Below are 16,671 nucleotides of genomic sequence, written 5' to 3' on the forward strand. Positions count from 1 at the left end.
ATTATATGATATTTTAACACATTAAATTTAATTATAAAATTATTTTTAAAAAAATTAAAAAATATATTTAACTAATAATTCATACTAAAAAAGTTATATTTACAAATTTAAATAAACAATAATAACTATAGTAAATCAGATGCATATATTTAATTATTTATAATTGTTAAAAAAAAAAAAGCACATATACAACAACAATACCTTTTAAAAACACACACATACTTAGTTTTGATATTTAAATCGTTTACAAACCAACCAAAAGTATAATAAAAAATAAAATAAAATAACATCTTTAATATTAACCCTAGTATCGTTCTCACGCAACATGTGGTATATGTAACTGTAATATATGATTTATATAATAATTAATTATATTCAAATTAAATTAAATTAGTTATATTATTTTTACAAATAGCAAAATAATTTACTAAACGTCAATAATATTTATGAATTTTTTTAAAAAAAATTAAAAAAATTCATAAATAGTTTCAAAATTTTCATATAAATTTCACAAATTTACATGAAAATTTTTGAAATTTCAATGAATATTATGGATTTTTTTAACCAAATTGTTAATGATATGATGTATATATTTTGATAGAAATTTCCATGAAAACTTTGACGAATTTTTGAAAATTTTGATAGATAGAATAGAAATTCTACCTATTTTCATTTGGAACCTAAATTTCCTTTCAAACCCTTAAAAAAAATAAAAATTTCGAAAATAATTTCGATATTTAAAACCATGTTTATGCCCTCATTCATTCAAGGAATTTTTATTTATTTATTTCCAGAATAAATAATCAACCTTATTCAAGCTTCATTTTGCTCCAAAAAATAATTATTATTTCAAAAGGGTATTATTTGTGACAAAACAACTCCCGGGGCCATTTCGAGCACCCAAGATGACTTCGCCTAGGAAAATTCCACTAAACTAGTACCAAGATATCAGTGGAACCTCCCCATAAACTAGATATGACTCAACAACATAAAAGAGAAAAATAAGCACTTCTAATAGAAATTTTGAAATCATAATCATATCCATCAAAGGTTCCAATTCAAAAGAAAGAAAAATAGAAAATAAGCATATGTATTAAGACAATCCACCAAAGTATACTAAAAAAATAAATGAGTTCAAAAATAAATAAAACAAAATATAATAGTCTCATAAGAAAGCAGGAAAGAGACAATACATTAGCAATGGAAAAGTATCGAATGTGAAGGTGCAATGATAGGACCCGCCTCGGAAACCCTCTTAGGACCTCTCGAGTGATCCCGCCTAGTAAAGTCCCATTGGACAATCTCTAGAAAATATCCAATGGAACCTCACCTTAAAATATAGATAATCAACACCAGCATTAACATTAATACCTCAAATATATAAATATATATATATATATAAATAAGTCCACAACCGGCCTACTGTACTACAAGCCATAACAACACACATGAGTACTATGGTTTCTACTCAGTTCCATATTTAAAATCAGAGCATTCTAAGAGTGTCAACAAGGTCTATGTGTACAAACAAGTAATAAATAAGTCCAGAAGATAACAATAGATAAAGAAAGGATAAATACGGCTGCTGTAGTGGAAGGAAACAAGCGGTAAGTTGGGCGCGAGGTAGACTGTTACTAGCTGCCTGGGCCTACGGGAACGAATTTAAAACAATAAAACGTGAGATAAAGAAATCTCAGTGAGTGGTATAGTATAATAGAAAAATAATGATTTATTTCTGAAAAATCTTTCTCTCAAGACCTCTCATTCCACTCGTTGAAAAGTTTCCCGTTTAAAAATTATTTCACAAAACCCAAACTTGTACCCCAATTAATATCATAAAAACTGATGCTCAAAAGTATGCATGAACGATCATTGTAATATTATGAAATGTCTCAAATCAAGATATAAACATTTGAGCATACACTATAATAAATACAGTTCTACCAAATAAATATGAAAATGCAGAAATTACCCCAATATTTGTAAATCAACAATATATACAAACATATACAATGTACCATACGATGTACCAATATGTAAACCATGGGATACACCCACCTCACGACCCTCAATATATGAATGGTATCGTGGAAATAATAAATAACCATTAAGATGTACCCAACCTCATGGTCCGTGGTGGTAAACCCAGCGCGCTGTAATATAATATAATATAATACTGATCCAAGGTATTGGCATTACATGGTACATTAATTTAAAAATAACCAATACAGTATACATGAAACAATCTTGTAAGATTATATATATATTTTTCCAAACGATACTGTATCATAAATCATAATTTAACATTTAAACTTCCACCGCTTAATTAAATACTTCAAAATCTCAAAACATCATTTCATATGAAAACCAGAAATACCACAGTGAAATATATTCACCATAAACCAATTTTAAGCACATAAAATTATAAAATATTTGATCGTGCTTAAAATTATATGATTTTCAATCTGGTTTCTCAAACCAAATAGTTTCCAAAATGATTTAAAATCTCAATTTAATTACCAAGATTTTTAAATACCACAAGTTCATTAATGGACCCATTAAAATTGAAAATCACTTAAAATATTATCAAAAGTCATATAAAATGATAACACATATATGTGAAAGCAAATATTTATATATGCATAAACCAACATTTCAATCAAATGATATATACGTAAAATATTTAAACCCCATATATACTATACTATATACCCAAATCATTTAAAAATGATACAACCACTCACAGTACTGTAGATGCTCATGCCTGCTCCTCTACAGGATTTGCCTCCAGGCTCAACTCGAATGCCTGTAATATAATAAAATATTCTTGAGGCTCCAAACAACTAAACCAGAGACACTTGTATAACCCAAATGTCTCAAAATTATTTACAGTACTACAAAATTGCATAAATTGGACACCGGGCAGTCCAATTATACCGAGTGTCCTTAGGACCCGGTACCCAAAATTGGGGACTTTCACCCGAAGCCTAATCTTTCGAAATTGAACCCCCAATTAGGTCGTAATATTATCCAATTGCACTAATCTAACTTCAATCCTAACCAATTTAACCAAAATCGTCCAAACACAGTCCCAATTTCTCCGAAAACTAACCAAATAATCCCAAAAATAGGAAAATTATCAAACGACCTCCAAAATTCACAAATTATATGTCAACGGAAAGCCCAAGAGACAAGAAGTTCACCAGTGGTCTTACCTTGGTCCGGTGACTCCTCCGGTGACTGAAAAATTAACGTAAAGGTTCGGCCGAACTTGAACTTGAGAGATCTCTCAAATGGTGGGGATTTTGGACAATCTAACTACGGAAATGGACTCAGAGGGGTCGAAAATGGTGGGATGGAGGTATGGGTCGAGCTGGGTTGGCCGAAAAACACAAGAAAAGAGGAGAGAGAAAATTTCCGGCCGTCGGGCTTCTCTGGCTTGATGTGGGTGCGTCCGGCTACCGGTGGCCGTAGAATTTTGAAGCCGAGCTCGACTTTGTCCCCCGTTCCTCTGTAGCCAGCACGTGTAGCAAGGTGGTGGCCGGCGATGGGTCAAACGGCGTAAACCTAGTTGGAGATAAAAAGGATCGGTTCGGACCCGTGGGTCTGGGTTGTTTTTCTCGGATTTTGGAGAGGAAATGGGTATTTTTGGGCTTTTCTTCCTGTTTGGCATACTTACCGAGGCTTATATAGAGCTTAAATCACTAACAGACAAAAACTGAGGACTGGCTTGGACACTGATTTAAAACTTATGCTTAAAACTTCTCAGAACCATAACTTTTTATCCGTAACTCAGAATTTGGCGTGCCACCAGTCTGTGAACTCGTATCAACGAGATCTATACAATGGTACCTTAGTCAAACCAAAAATATTGGCTATTAAAAAAGTCAACTTGAACCCATATATTATTCACTTGGTCAAACTTGGTCAAACTTAGTCAATTTGATCAAACTTGTTTAATCATGTATATTTTTTGGTACGGGGTGTTACAACCTACCCCCTTTAAAGAAATTTCGTCCACGAAATTCATACTTTAGTTTTGAAAGAGGTAAGGATACTGACTCCGCATTTGATCCTCTCGCTACCAAGTTGCCTCCTCGACAATTTGGTTTCTCCAAAGAACCTTCACCAAAGCTATAGTCTTGTTGCGAAGCCTTTTCTCTTCCCTTCCTAAAATCTGCACTGGCTGCTCCTCATAAGACAAGTCATCCCTCAATTCAATCTCCGGTGTCTTCAACACATGTGATGGGTCTGAGATATACTTGCGGAGCATGGAGATGTGAAAAACATCATGGACTCGAGAAAGCTCCTCCGGCAAGTCAATCCTGTAAGCCACTGGACCTATCCTCTCTACTATCTCATACGGTCCAATATAGCGAGGACTTATCTTCCCTCGTTTTCCAAAACGTACTACACCTTTCCAAGGAGAGAGCTTCAAGAATACTCGATCGCCAAACTCGAACTCGAGATCCTTCCTATGCACGTCCGCATAGCTCTTTTGTCTGTCTTGTGCTGCTTTCAACTTGGCCCGTATAATATTGACCTTGTCCACTGTCGCCTGTACAATCTCAGGGCCTAGAAGTTTCCTTTCACCCATCTCATTCCAACATAATGGAGTTCGACATTGTCTCTCATACAACGCCTCATAAGGTGACATCTTCAATGTTCGAGTGATAGCTATTGTTGTAGGTGAATTTTGCTAAAGGTAGATACTCATTCCAATTCCCCTAGAATTGTAGCACACATGACCTCAACACGTCCTCTAAGGTCTGAATAGTTCTCTTAGATTGTCCATCGGTCTGAGGGTGAAAAGCGGTATGCAAATCCAACTTGACACCAAGTTCATTCATTAATCTTCGCCAAAATCTCAAAGTGAACCGTGGATCTTTGTAAGATATAATCAATATTGGCACTCCATGCAAGCTCACTATATAATTCATAAAGAGTTCCGCTAACTTTTGAGGAGAAAACTTCTCACAAAAGGGTAGGAAATGTGCAGACTTAGTGAGTCGATCCACGATCACCCAAATGCCGTCATGCCTCTTAATTGTGGGGGGGGGGGGGGGGGGTGGGGAGGGGGAGGGGGGAAGCTTGAATACAGAATCCATCGTGATGTGCTCCCACTTCCATTCTAGGATGGGTAAGGGCTGTAGAAGTCCAAAAGGCTCTTATCTTTCTACTTTCACTTATTGGCAAATGAAACACTTGGATACATAATCAGCAACTTCTCTTTTCATCCCTGCCCACCAATAATGCTTTTTCAAGGTATGGTACATTTTGATGCTACCGGGGTGCATGGTATACGTAGAACTATGCTCTTCATCCAGTACTTTCCTTTTCAGCCCTTCATTTGCGGAAACACAAAGCCTAGAACCAATCACCAATGCTCTATTGCCTCTGATAGTGAAATATGACTTCCCTCTTGTTTAACTTTCCTTCTTATACTCATTAAGTAAGGGACTTCAAATTGAACCTCAAAAACACAATCCATAAGTATTGGTCATAGTCAAAAGCTAGTAAAAAGTCCTCATGAAATATGCATGTACAAATTAACACCCAACTGTGCAACTCGAACATCAAAGAAATAGTGCAATCATACTCTTTGAGCAATCTATCCATTTCCTTTGCCTTAAGTTCAACTCCTTATGAGTAAACAAATACTTAGTGCTCCTATGATCAGTAAGGGTCCGGCAAGCAACTCTATACAAGTAGTGCCTCCAAGCTTGCAATATATAAAAAAAAATCATTGCAGCAAGCTCTAACTCATGAGTCGGATAATTTAGCTCGTGCTTCCTCCACTGTCTAGAAGCATAAGTAACAACTCATAACTTTCAAAAAAAACTCCATCCATCAATTCAAAAAGAAGGTTTAGAACTTAAATCTAATTTCCTCAAACCAAACACTAGTGTCACAAAGTTAAAATGTAAATTATTCTCTTTGCCTCTGATTACACTCCTAGTACTTGCAATTATAAGATCCATGTTCCTCATTGATTATCCAATTTCCTTAACCTCGACAAACATCTTTCTTTTAACCAAATTCATCAAAGTCATAAAACAAAGTTCCTTATATTTATTCCAACGGAGAGCTTTAGATTGCTTATAAAGCCTAAAGAAATCCTCAAGATTGTCACCACCAAGAAATATGAAGCCAAAAGATCAAGTCCGAGTCCTCTCATCATCTCAAATACCATTCTTGAAGATACCTCAAATTCTTCCAATTTCAAACAACCTCCAAGAATACATACCTCGAGCAATAAGGAAATTCAAATCTTAATTCTAATATCACAACCAAATACTATAAACTAGTTACTAGATTCTCAAATCATAAGAAAACATTCATTACTTGCTTATATTCTAGTTATGCCCCAAAAATCATATTCCTTAGGAGATTAAGTTACCATCAAGAATATCAACCACCTTAGATCCATAAAACATCGTCGATATAAAACCCTCAATCTTCAAGAAAACAAAATATCAAAACCAAGATCTAAAATCATCATCCAAAAGCAGATGCTACAAAACCAACTTATGAAATTCACCACTTAATTCTCAGCAAATTGTCCTACACAAGATCATCAAAATGCATAAACAAATTTTACCTATACTAGATTCTAATATTAAGAACCTTAATTTCCATGCAACGAAGATAACTACTCTTAAACACCTGACGAGGTTACAAGAATCCTCCTATGGATGTGGAACATTTCAAGTAACACCCCTAACGAACTTGAGTCATCTCGACTAGTGTAACATATTCATGTAAAACAAAAGAGTGTGTGGTCCTTGAGCCAATAAAATATGTCCGTCACTACCAAGCATAGATAATGCATCTGTCACAACATCAGGGTGATCCTCCTAATTGATCATAGCATATACCTTACCTCTGGTAAGTTGTCATCCCTTCTGACCTCTGCCTTTGGTTGTGGACGAAGACCGTTGTCCAGTGTTGGTAGAATCTCTTGAAGTCTGGCTTGTTTATGTATCATATACTTTGTACCCATCAATCAGTTGAAATTGTACGCCCGTCGTAAAGCTCTAGCATGATCATATTCTCAATAAGGTTAATCATTTTTTAAGTGTTCCAACTGCTTGTAATGAAAGCATGGTCCATCCCATTGGCATTACCCATCATGAAACCTGCCATATAAGCTACCTCGGACTGTAGATCTCTAAAAACAAAAAAACCGTTATCATTGTTCACTGTCCATTGTCCTGAACCCTGAGTGGTATCTCAACTTTAACCTCTTAATCTTAATAAAGGTTGGAGAATAAAGCTCAATGTGAAATGTAGTCTTAAACTATGTTCAAGGGTGATGTCTCCTAGTCCTTTCATACATCCACCAATCCCTCGAGTTTCCTTCTAGCATAAAGCTAACTAATGTGACCTTATCATCATCCGGACATTGCATAGGATCTATGGAGCCATCACAACCAACTGCTCCAAGTCTACAAGCCTACTTAATAGAATACCTAATAAACCCACTCCTCTCGAGTGATCAAGCCAGGTGCTCGACAAGATGCTCCTCATAAATGGACACACCCGTACCTCCAGTTGTAGCATGTTGGCAATCATGTCTACCTCCTCATAACATCAAGGAAAAGTTATATATGATAGAATAAGCCAAAATATACTTAACAACCAACAAAGGTAAGTATGGAAGGTAAAATACAGGATGAGTTGTACAGCAATGTACAACCCCAAGGAAGTTAGAACCTAAATCTCTGATACCAAGCTGACAGGATCCGCCCCGGGGACCCTCTCAGGACCTCCCTGGTGATCCTGCCTAGTGAAGTCCCACTGGACAATCTCTAGAAAATATCCAATGGAACCTCACCTTAAAACGTAGATAATCAACACCAGCATTAACATTAATACCTCAAATATATAAATATATATATAAATAAGTCCACAACCGGCCTACTGTGCTACAGGCCATAACAACACACATGAGTACTATGGTTTCTACTGAGTTCCATATTTAAAATTAGAACATTCTAAGAGTGTCAACAAGGTCTATGAGTACAAATAAGTAATAAATAAGTCCAGAAGATAACAATAGGTAAAGAAAGGATAAATACGGCTTCTGTGGTGGAAGGAAACAAGCAGTAAGGTGACTTGTGTATTAAGTTATTTCATAACAGTTTTTCATGAGAAATGTTTAAATGCAGCTTTGAGTAGAAGGATATTTCACTAATATTATTACCAAAAAAATAATATATATTTCATTGATAGGTTTTGACTTCTGAATAGTAGTTTCTCATAAACGATTTTCAATTGTTGATGACCTTTATCGAGAATGTTATATAATAATAACAATAATAATAACAACAAACAAAATAAATAGTTTCCTTTTTCAATCGATTTTGAAAAAATGTAAAAAAAGAAATAAGTTATTTATTTCAAAGTCTTTGACCTTTACAGAATCTACATTTACATTAGATTCATTCAATACAGAAAAAAATACTAAAGATCATAACTTTTGGGAATCAATTGCCACATGACTTCCAAATTCTCCTCTTGCTTGGTCATATAAATCTAGTTGAAAATAAGTTTTTAACCATGTTTCATGACCCGTCATTCAATCCATGCATTCAAATAGTCCTTGCCTCACAAAATCAACATTAGCAAAATTTTTCTCCTTATGAAATTGTGGATTGAGATAGTAACCTGTAGCATGCAAAGGTCTGCAAAGTTATAGAGTGTATGTTGCATCTATTTTATTCCATACTGGTTTATAATTTTTGGCACTGCCTCAACAATTAAAAGCTATTTTTTCTTTGGCAGTATCCATTAATTTGTAAATATAAACCATAGTAGGTCTTTTTTCTGAAATCAACCTTTCTCAAAATACTTACTAATGGGATTGTAGTCTTAATACAAAATGCAATACATGCAATATGAGGACAAAAACTTGGATCAAACAGCACCATTCCTCTAGCCTTAATACCTTCAGTTTTTTTGGCCCAATTGCTTAAACACCATTTTTCTAATAAAAACATTGACACTAAAGCTTGCTTTTTCTTGTAGAATTTTGAAATGTCAAGAAGGTGGTAGCAAAGCATGTAATAATTGGCCAAAGAAGCCAAGTGTTCTTTGTAAATGTTCTAGTTAAAATAAAAACCCAAGAATGACCAACCATCTGACATGATTGAGCATCCATATTGTTCCCAAGCAACTTTATGTTCATCCATTGTGACATTAATATCATTTATCTTTTTGAAAATCTACTTCTTAACGCATGCGTACTAGGAGGTTTAAATCCAGATCCAAACTTTGCAATAGCATTCACCAGAGGAATCCAGTAAGGATCATTCATTGTATTAAAAGGAAGATACTTTAGAATACATAAATGATAGTTTTTCTACAAACTTCTTTTCTTTCTTCTTACTTTCATTTACTTTTTAGAGTAGCTTGCCTAGGTTTTGAATTGGTAAACCTATCCATTGCTCTTGTAGACTTTGGTTCTAGACTACTATTCCCACTCTTAATTCCACCTACAGGTTTTCCATTTCATCCACTATTTGTATTTGGATTTGGCCTCATACATATTTCTTTAAGCAACTGATTTCTTTTTGATTTTTTATCGTTAAAATCTAATAAAATCATTCTACATTCTAATCTTACATCTTCATTAACCTTAGAATAAGGCCTCATTCCATGATGAGTTCCAGCTAGATGATATTTAAGTTTATTTACTCCTCCACTTCATACTTGGTCACAAAATATGCATCTCATATACTTTTCTCCGTTAACTTTTTTAACATATTTCCAAACAAAATCTTTTTTCGACCCACTTGATTCATATTTATTACTCATTTAGGTGATTAGATATCAACTAAAAAATAAATATGAAGATGCAGAGGCATTGAGGATGCAATGGAGATGCTAAAGTGCAGTTGTTTCATGTAAAGGAGATGCTATTGATGGTTGCCGGCATGAAGATTTGAGGCTTCTAGTGTGCCAATGGTGGGTAAGGTGGCTAAGAAGAGTTCTTGCAAATTTTTTTGTTTCATGCGGCTTTTCGATTCATGGAGTAGAGGAAAAAGAGATCAAGAAGGAAAAAAAGAAGTTGTGTTTGTGCATGACTCTTTAGTTTCCTTGTGTAACAAATGTACACTTAAAAAATAAAGCGTGAAAAATGTATGCTTTTATCACTTGAGATACGCCTCAATCTTCCAAGCGTGTGCATCTCTAGTTCATGTCTTTTTTTATATGCTTCGACGTGCTTTTACATCACTTTACCCAAATGAGCACCTAGAGGCGAGCTCGAAGTGTGCATTTAAAAACATTGATATCAATATCCCAAGATAACTTTAATAACTTTAAAATTTTTAAAATTGGACATCAAATAATCCAATTACACCATGAGCCCTAAATACCCTATACTCAAAATTGGAATTTTTCCACCAAGGGACCAAATTATTAAAATTAAACCTTTTATTAGGTCCCACTAACACCAAATTTTACTAATTTAACTTCAAATTTGTCCAATTATGTCTAAACACAGTCTAAATTTATCCGATATTAAATTAACTAATCCAAAAATAGAAAAATTACCAAGTAACGTATAAAATTTATAAACTTTATATCATGGAAAGCTTGTAATGGATAATAAGAATTTATGCTCACCTTGGTCCAAAAATGTTGGCGGCAGCCGAGAAACTCAATTAAATTTGATGTTAATAGATCTCTCCAATTGTGAAGAATTTCGATAAATGGAGGACGGATTCGAGCTTAAAAGGTGGTCCAAATGTGGTGGATAAGAGGTATAAGTTGGCTTAAAACCATAGGAAAATGCCAAGATCTCTAATAACCCCTCGAACCACCACCGCTAGCTTCGTCGGCTTGATCCAGATGCATCCATTGGCAATTAGGCATGACATTTAAAGGTCGAGGTCACAAGTTGATGGTCAACACCCCTGGCCAGTGCACAGTGGTCAATGGTGGCCATAGAGAAGAAAACCCATGTGATCTGGTTGATCAATAAAATGGGTTGGGTTGACCCGATTTGGGTTCCATGGTTTTGAGAAGGATTTTGAAACTTTTTGGATATTTTTCAATTTGTTTAATGAGGGCACAGTTCCTAAAATATATATAGACTTGGATTCCACTAAAAGATAAAAACCAGACGGGTTTGGACACAGATAAATACTGATATTTAAAAATTTCACAACACTATAACTTTATAACTGTAACCTAGAATTAGGCATGTCTTCAGTCTGTAAACTGATATCGACAAGCCTTACTCAACTATGTACTAGTCAACCTAAAATTATTGACCAATAAAAAGTCAAAATTAGGAATCACTAACAATCCAACTAATCAATCTGAATCAAACCAAATAAAATTTTAAATTCTAATTTTTAATTTTTGGAACGGGATGTCAAATCCTACTTTCCTTAGAGAAATTTCTTTAACAAAATTCATATTTTGGTGATGGAAAAAGTGAGGATATTGACTCCGCATCTGGTCCTCTAACTCCCATATAGCCTCCTCTATTGTATGTTTCCTCCATAAGATTTTGACCAAAGGTATGGTCTAAGTATGAAGCTTTTGATATCTACGATCAAGGATTTGTATTGGCTGCTTCTCATAATATAAGTTCTCCCTCAACTGAATCTATTGGGTCTCTTACACATATGAGTGGTCCGGTCTATACTCGCGAAGTATAGACACATAAAAAACATCATGAATTTGAGAAAGCTCCATTGGTAAAATAAGTCGGTAGGCAACAGGGCCAATCCTCTCAGTGATCTCATATGGTCTAATGTACTTTGCACTCAATTTCTATCACGTCCTAAAACACAATACCCCTATCCAAGGTGACAACTTTAAAAACACTTTATCACCAATCTCGAACTTTAACATATTCTCCAAAGTCTGTATAGTCCTCTATGATTACCCATCTGTTTGTCTATGGAAAGTAGTACTAAAATGTAGTTTAGTACCCAAAGTTACCTGCAAACTCCTTTGAAACCTAGATGTGAACTGCATGTCCCTATCTAAGATAATAGATACAGAAACTCCATGTAAGCTCACAACCTCCTTCATATAAAGCTTGACCAAATCCTCTAATGTATAAGTCTCACGAATAGACAAGAAGTGTTTGAGGGACTCAAAAGGGAGATTCTTTATGAGGCTCATAACTCAGCGTATGTCATGCATCCTAGTGGCACCAAAATATATTGCACTATACGAGAGTATTATTGGTGGTCAAGGATAAAAAAGGAGGTTATTGATTATGTATCCAAATTTTTGGTATATCAGCAAGTGAAGGTGGAAAGGCAAAAGCCATTAGGATTTTTGTAACCTTTGCCTATTCTAGTAATAAAGTGGGAGCATATTACTATAGACTTCTTATTCAAGCTTCCTCGTACTCGGTCAGGCCATGATGGTATTTGGATGATCGTTAATCAACTTACAAAGTAAGGTTCCCATAACCAAATCTCCATCATCTCTTACTGTGAAAGCTGTAGTCGAATCCTCTGCAACAATGCCTCTCAACTTCATCAAAAAGGAATTATGAAGTTGGGCATAATGAATATGATCAATAAGTACGGGTCGAACTTAAAAACTAGCTAAAACAGTCCTATATGGGTCTATCCTCAACAAAACTCTTAACTTCCACAACTCTACCATCAAAGGAAACTACATTATCTTCACGTATGCCAAAGAACCTGTACCATTCCTACTCAATGCATAGACTACTATATTTGTCCTACCAGGATGGTAGTCATTGGTGCAACAATCATAATCTCTAAGTAGCTCCATCCATCTAATTTTCCTTAAATTCAACTCCTTCTATGTAAATAGATACTTAAGGCTCTTATGATCAGTGTAGATATGACAAGTAGCTCCATACGAATAATGTCTCCAAGTCTTTCAAGCAAAATCACAGCTGCAAGCTCCAAGTTATGAGTATGGTAGTTTAACTCATACTTTTTCAACTGCCTAAAAGCATAAACGACTACCATTTTATGTTGCATCAATACACATCTCGACTTTTGGTGAAAAGCATCACTACAAACTTCAAACCCTTTGGAAAAGTCAAAATAGGCGTTGAAGTCAACTTCTTTTTCAATTATTGGAAATTCTGCTCATATCTATCTATCCATTCAAACTTAAATCCTTTCTTAGTCAGATAGTTACGTGGTCCTACTATCTTAAAGAACCCCTCAATAAACCTACAGTAATACCCTGCTAAACCTAGGAAACTTTACACCTTAGTCATCGTAATAGGCTACTCCTAATTCAACATCACTGCATTCTTTTGAGGATCCACATAAACGCCATCAGCAAAAACAACATGCCTGAGGAAACCTCGTTATCACTTGTTAAACCTAGCATACATCTGATGCTCTCTCAAAGTTTGCAAAACCACCTCGGATGATCCTTATACTCCTCCTTACTCTGAGAAAACACCAAGATGTCATCAATAAAAAATATGATAAATTGATCCAAAAACTGGCAGAAAACATAGTTCATAAGATCCATAAAGGCTGCAAGAGCATTAGTCAAACCAAATGATATCACCAAGAATCATAACGTCCATATCGAGTCCTAAAATAATGTTCATATCTTGTTTTGAAAGCGGCCTTAGGAATATAAAATACCTTAATTCTCAACTAGTGATACTCTGACCTCAAGTCAATCTTGGTAAACACCTTAGCATCCTGTAACTGATCAAACAAATCATCAATACGAGGTGAGAGATACCGGTTCCTCATGATAATCTTATTTAGTTGCCTATAACTAATACATAACCACATAGCGCAATCCTTTTTCTTCACAAACAAAACTAATGCACCCCAAGGAGATACACTCGATCTCATAAATCCTTTATCCGCTAACTTCTGCAATTGAGTTTTCAACTTCTTTAGCTCCAATGGGGCCATCTAGTATGGCGATAGTGAGATAGGACCAGTATCAGGAATAAGATTAATAGAAAAATCTCTCTCTCTCTCTCTCTCTCTCTCTCTCTCTCTCTCCAGAGGCAACTTAAGCTCAGAAGACACATCTGAGAAGTTTTGCACTACTTGAATATTGTCAAGCCTCCCTCACTAGCTCGATTATTAATTATGTGTGCCAAAACTTTCTTACACCCTTTTCCGAGGCATGCGACATGCAACCATAATAAAAATCAATCTTGAATGAGGAATCCCATGCTGCCGACGAAATACAACATTAAGTAACTCCAGTTACCTAAAGGTGACCTCCTTAATGAAACAATCCACAGAAATATGATTGGTTGCAAGCTAATCCTACCCCAGAATAGTATCTAACCACTAAAACTTCAACAGAATCAAGTTTGCCTCCATCTCCTAGTCACCAATGGTGATCACAAACCCTTTCGACACCTAAACCAACTACAATGACTTTCCTGTGGGTGTGGAGACCTCTATGATCAATTATAAAAAAACGAGATCTCTACCCACTCGTGCTATACTCATTGTATAATCATCATATTAAAATATTCCTCCATATACCAAAATAAACATGTATGTATATATACTTGTATAACCATAAACTAAAATTTATTTCAGTCAAATGATTATTTTTTATATATTACAATATAATAAATTAAATAATTATTTCATAGCATATGATAAAGCATATAATTCAAATAATTCTAGAAATGATAATAATAAAGCAATTCATACATCACATATAATCAAACACATAATTTCCAAAATTATTTCAGAAAATAAAGTTCACTCACAGATCACAGCTTAAACTTATTTCACTGTCGAATCGCTTTCAACATCAATCCATATGCCTAAAATAATAATAAAATATTTCTTAGGCTTCGAAAATTAAACCTAAGATATTGGATGTTACCAATGTCCCAAAATAACTCTAATAACTCTAAAATTTTTAAAACTGGACATCGAATAGTCTAATTATACTATGAATCCTAAATGCCGATATCCAAAATTGGGGGCTTTACCCGGAGGCAAAATTATTGAAATTAAACCTTCTATTAGGTCCCATTAACACCTAATTTTAGTAATCCAACTTCAATTTTGTCCAATTTGTTCAATTATGTTAAAAAACATTCCAAATTTATTTAGTATTAAATTAATTGATCCAAAAATGGAAAAAATTATTAAACAATGTCCAAAATTTACAAATCTCATATCAATAGAAAGCTTGTGAAATGGGTAATAAGAATCTAAAGTCACCTTGGTCCAAAAACATCATCGGTGGTTTAAAAACATGTTGGAAAACTCAATCAAATTTGATATTGATGAATCTCTCAACCCATGAAGAATTTCGATAAACAAAGGTTAGATTTAAGCTTAAAGGGTCCAAAAATTGTGGATAAAGGATATGAGTTGGCTTAGAATGGTCAAAAAACACCAAAATCTCTAGCGATCCATCGAACTGCCACCATCAGCGTCCAATTTGGGCGCTTTTAACTGCAATCTCTAGCGATTTAGAGGCCCATGTCGCAGTCGATGGGCGACACTCCTGGTTGGTGTGTAGTGGTCAATGATGGTCAAAAAATAAGAAAACCGATGCAACCTTGTGAAGTCCCATATCGGTTGGAAAGGGGAACAAAGCATGCCTTATAAGGTGGTATTGATACCTTTCCCGTATGACGCGTTTTGACAAAACCTTGAGGACTGGGTTGTAAGAGGATTCCCCAGGCCCAAAGAGGACAATATTGGACGCAGGTGGTCTGGGCTGTTACAAATGGTATCAGAGCTAGTACCCGGATCGGTGTGCCAGCGAGGACGCTGGACCCCAAAAGGGAAGGATTGTGAAGTCCCACATTAGTTGGAAAGGGGAACGAAGCACACCTTATAAGGTGGTGTGGATACCTTTCCCGTACCACGTGTTTTGACAAAATCTTGAGGGCTGGGTTGTAAGAGGATTCCCTAGGCCCAAAGAGGACAATATCGGACGCGGATGGTCTGGGCTGTTACAACCTCGTTGAGCTTTGAAATGGGTGGGGTTGACTCGGTTTGGGTTCCATGAGTGTAAGGAAGGCTTTTGGAAATTGTTGCATATTTTTCAATTTGTTTAATAAGAGTATGGTTCCCAAGGTATATATAAAATTTGGGTCCGCTAAAAGATAAAAACTTGGATTGCTTTGGGACAAATAAATATTGATATTTAAAAACTTTACAGAACTATAACTTTTTGATTGTAAATCAAAATTAGGTTTATTGCTAATCTACAAAGTCGTATCGACAAACTTTACGTCATAGTGTACTAGTTAATCTAAAATTATTGGCTAATAAAAGTAAAACTTAATATCCACTAACATTCTAACTAATCAAACCAAATACAATCTAAATTCTTATTTTTAATTTTTGGGATGGGTTATCACAATTTGCCTTACTAAGATATATTTACTACCTCCTGAAAAATAAAATAACTTTATTCAGGCTTTTTTAATTCCATAATTAATTTTCAAATTTATTATTACTATTTGAAAATCATAATTTTGGTTTTTGGGAGGAAAAAAAAAATAATTTGGATGTTTTGGACTAACATACCTTAAATAATTGGCTACCTTTATGTTTATATTTTCCATATTTAAAAACCCAAATGAAATTAAATATAGCGTAATTATTAATTGTAATATTAACCTTACATAAATGGCATTTAACTAATATTTATGAAATAATTGGAATTTTTTAATTTATTAATTGGAGAATA

This window comes from Ziziphus jujuba, chromosome 5, assembly GCF_031755915.1.
Source record: "Ziziphus jujuba cultivar Dongzao chromosome 5, ASM3175591v1".
NCBI lineage: Eukaryota > Viridiplantae > Streptophyta > Magnoliopsida > Rosales > Rhamnaceae > Ziziphus > Ziziphus jujuba.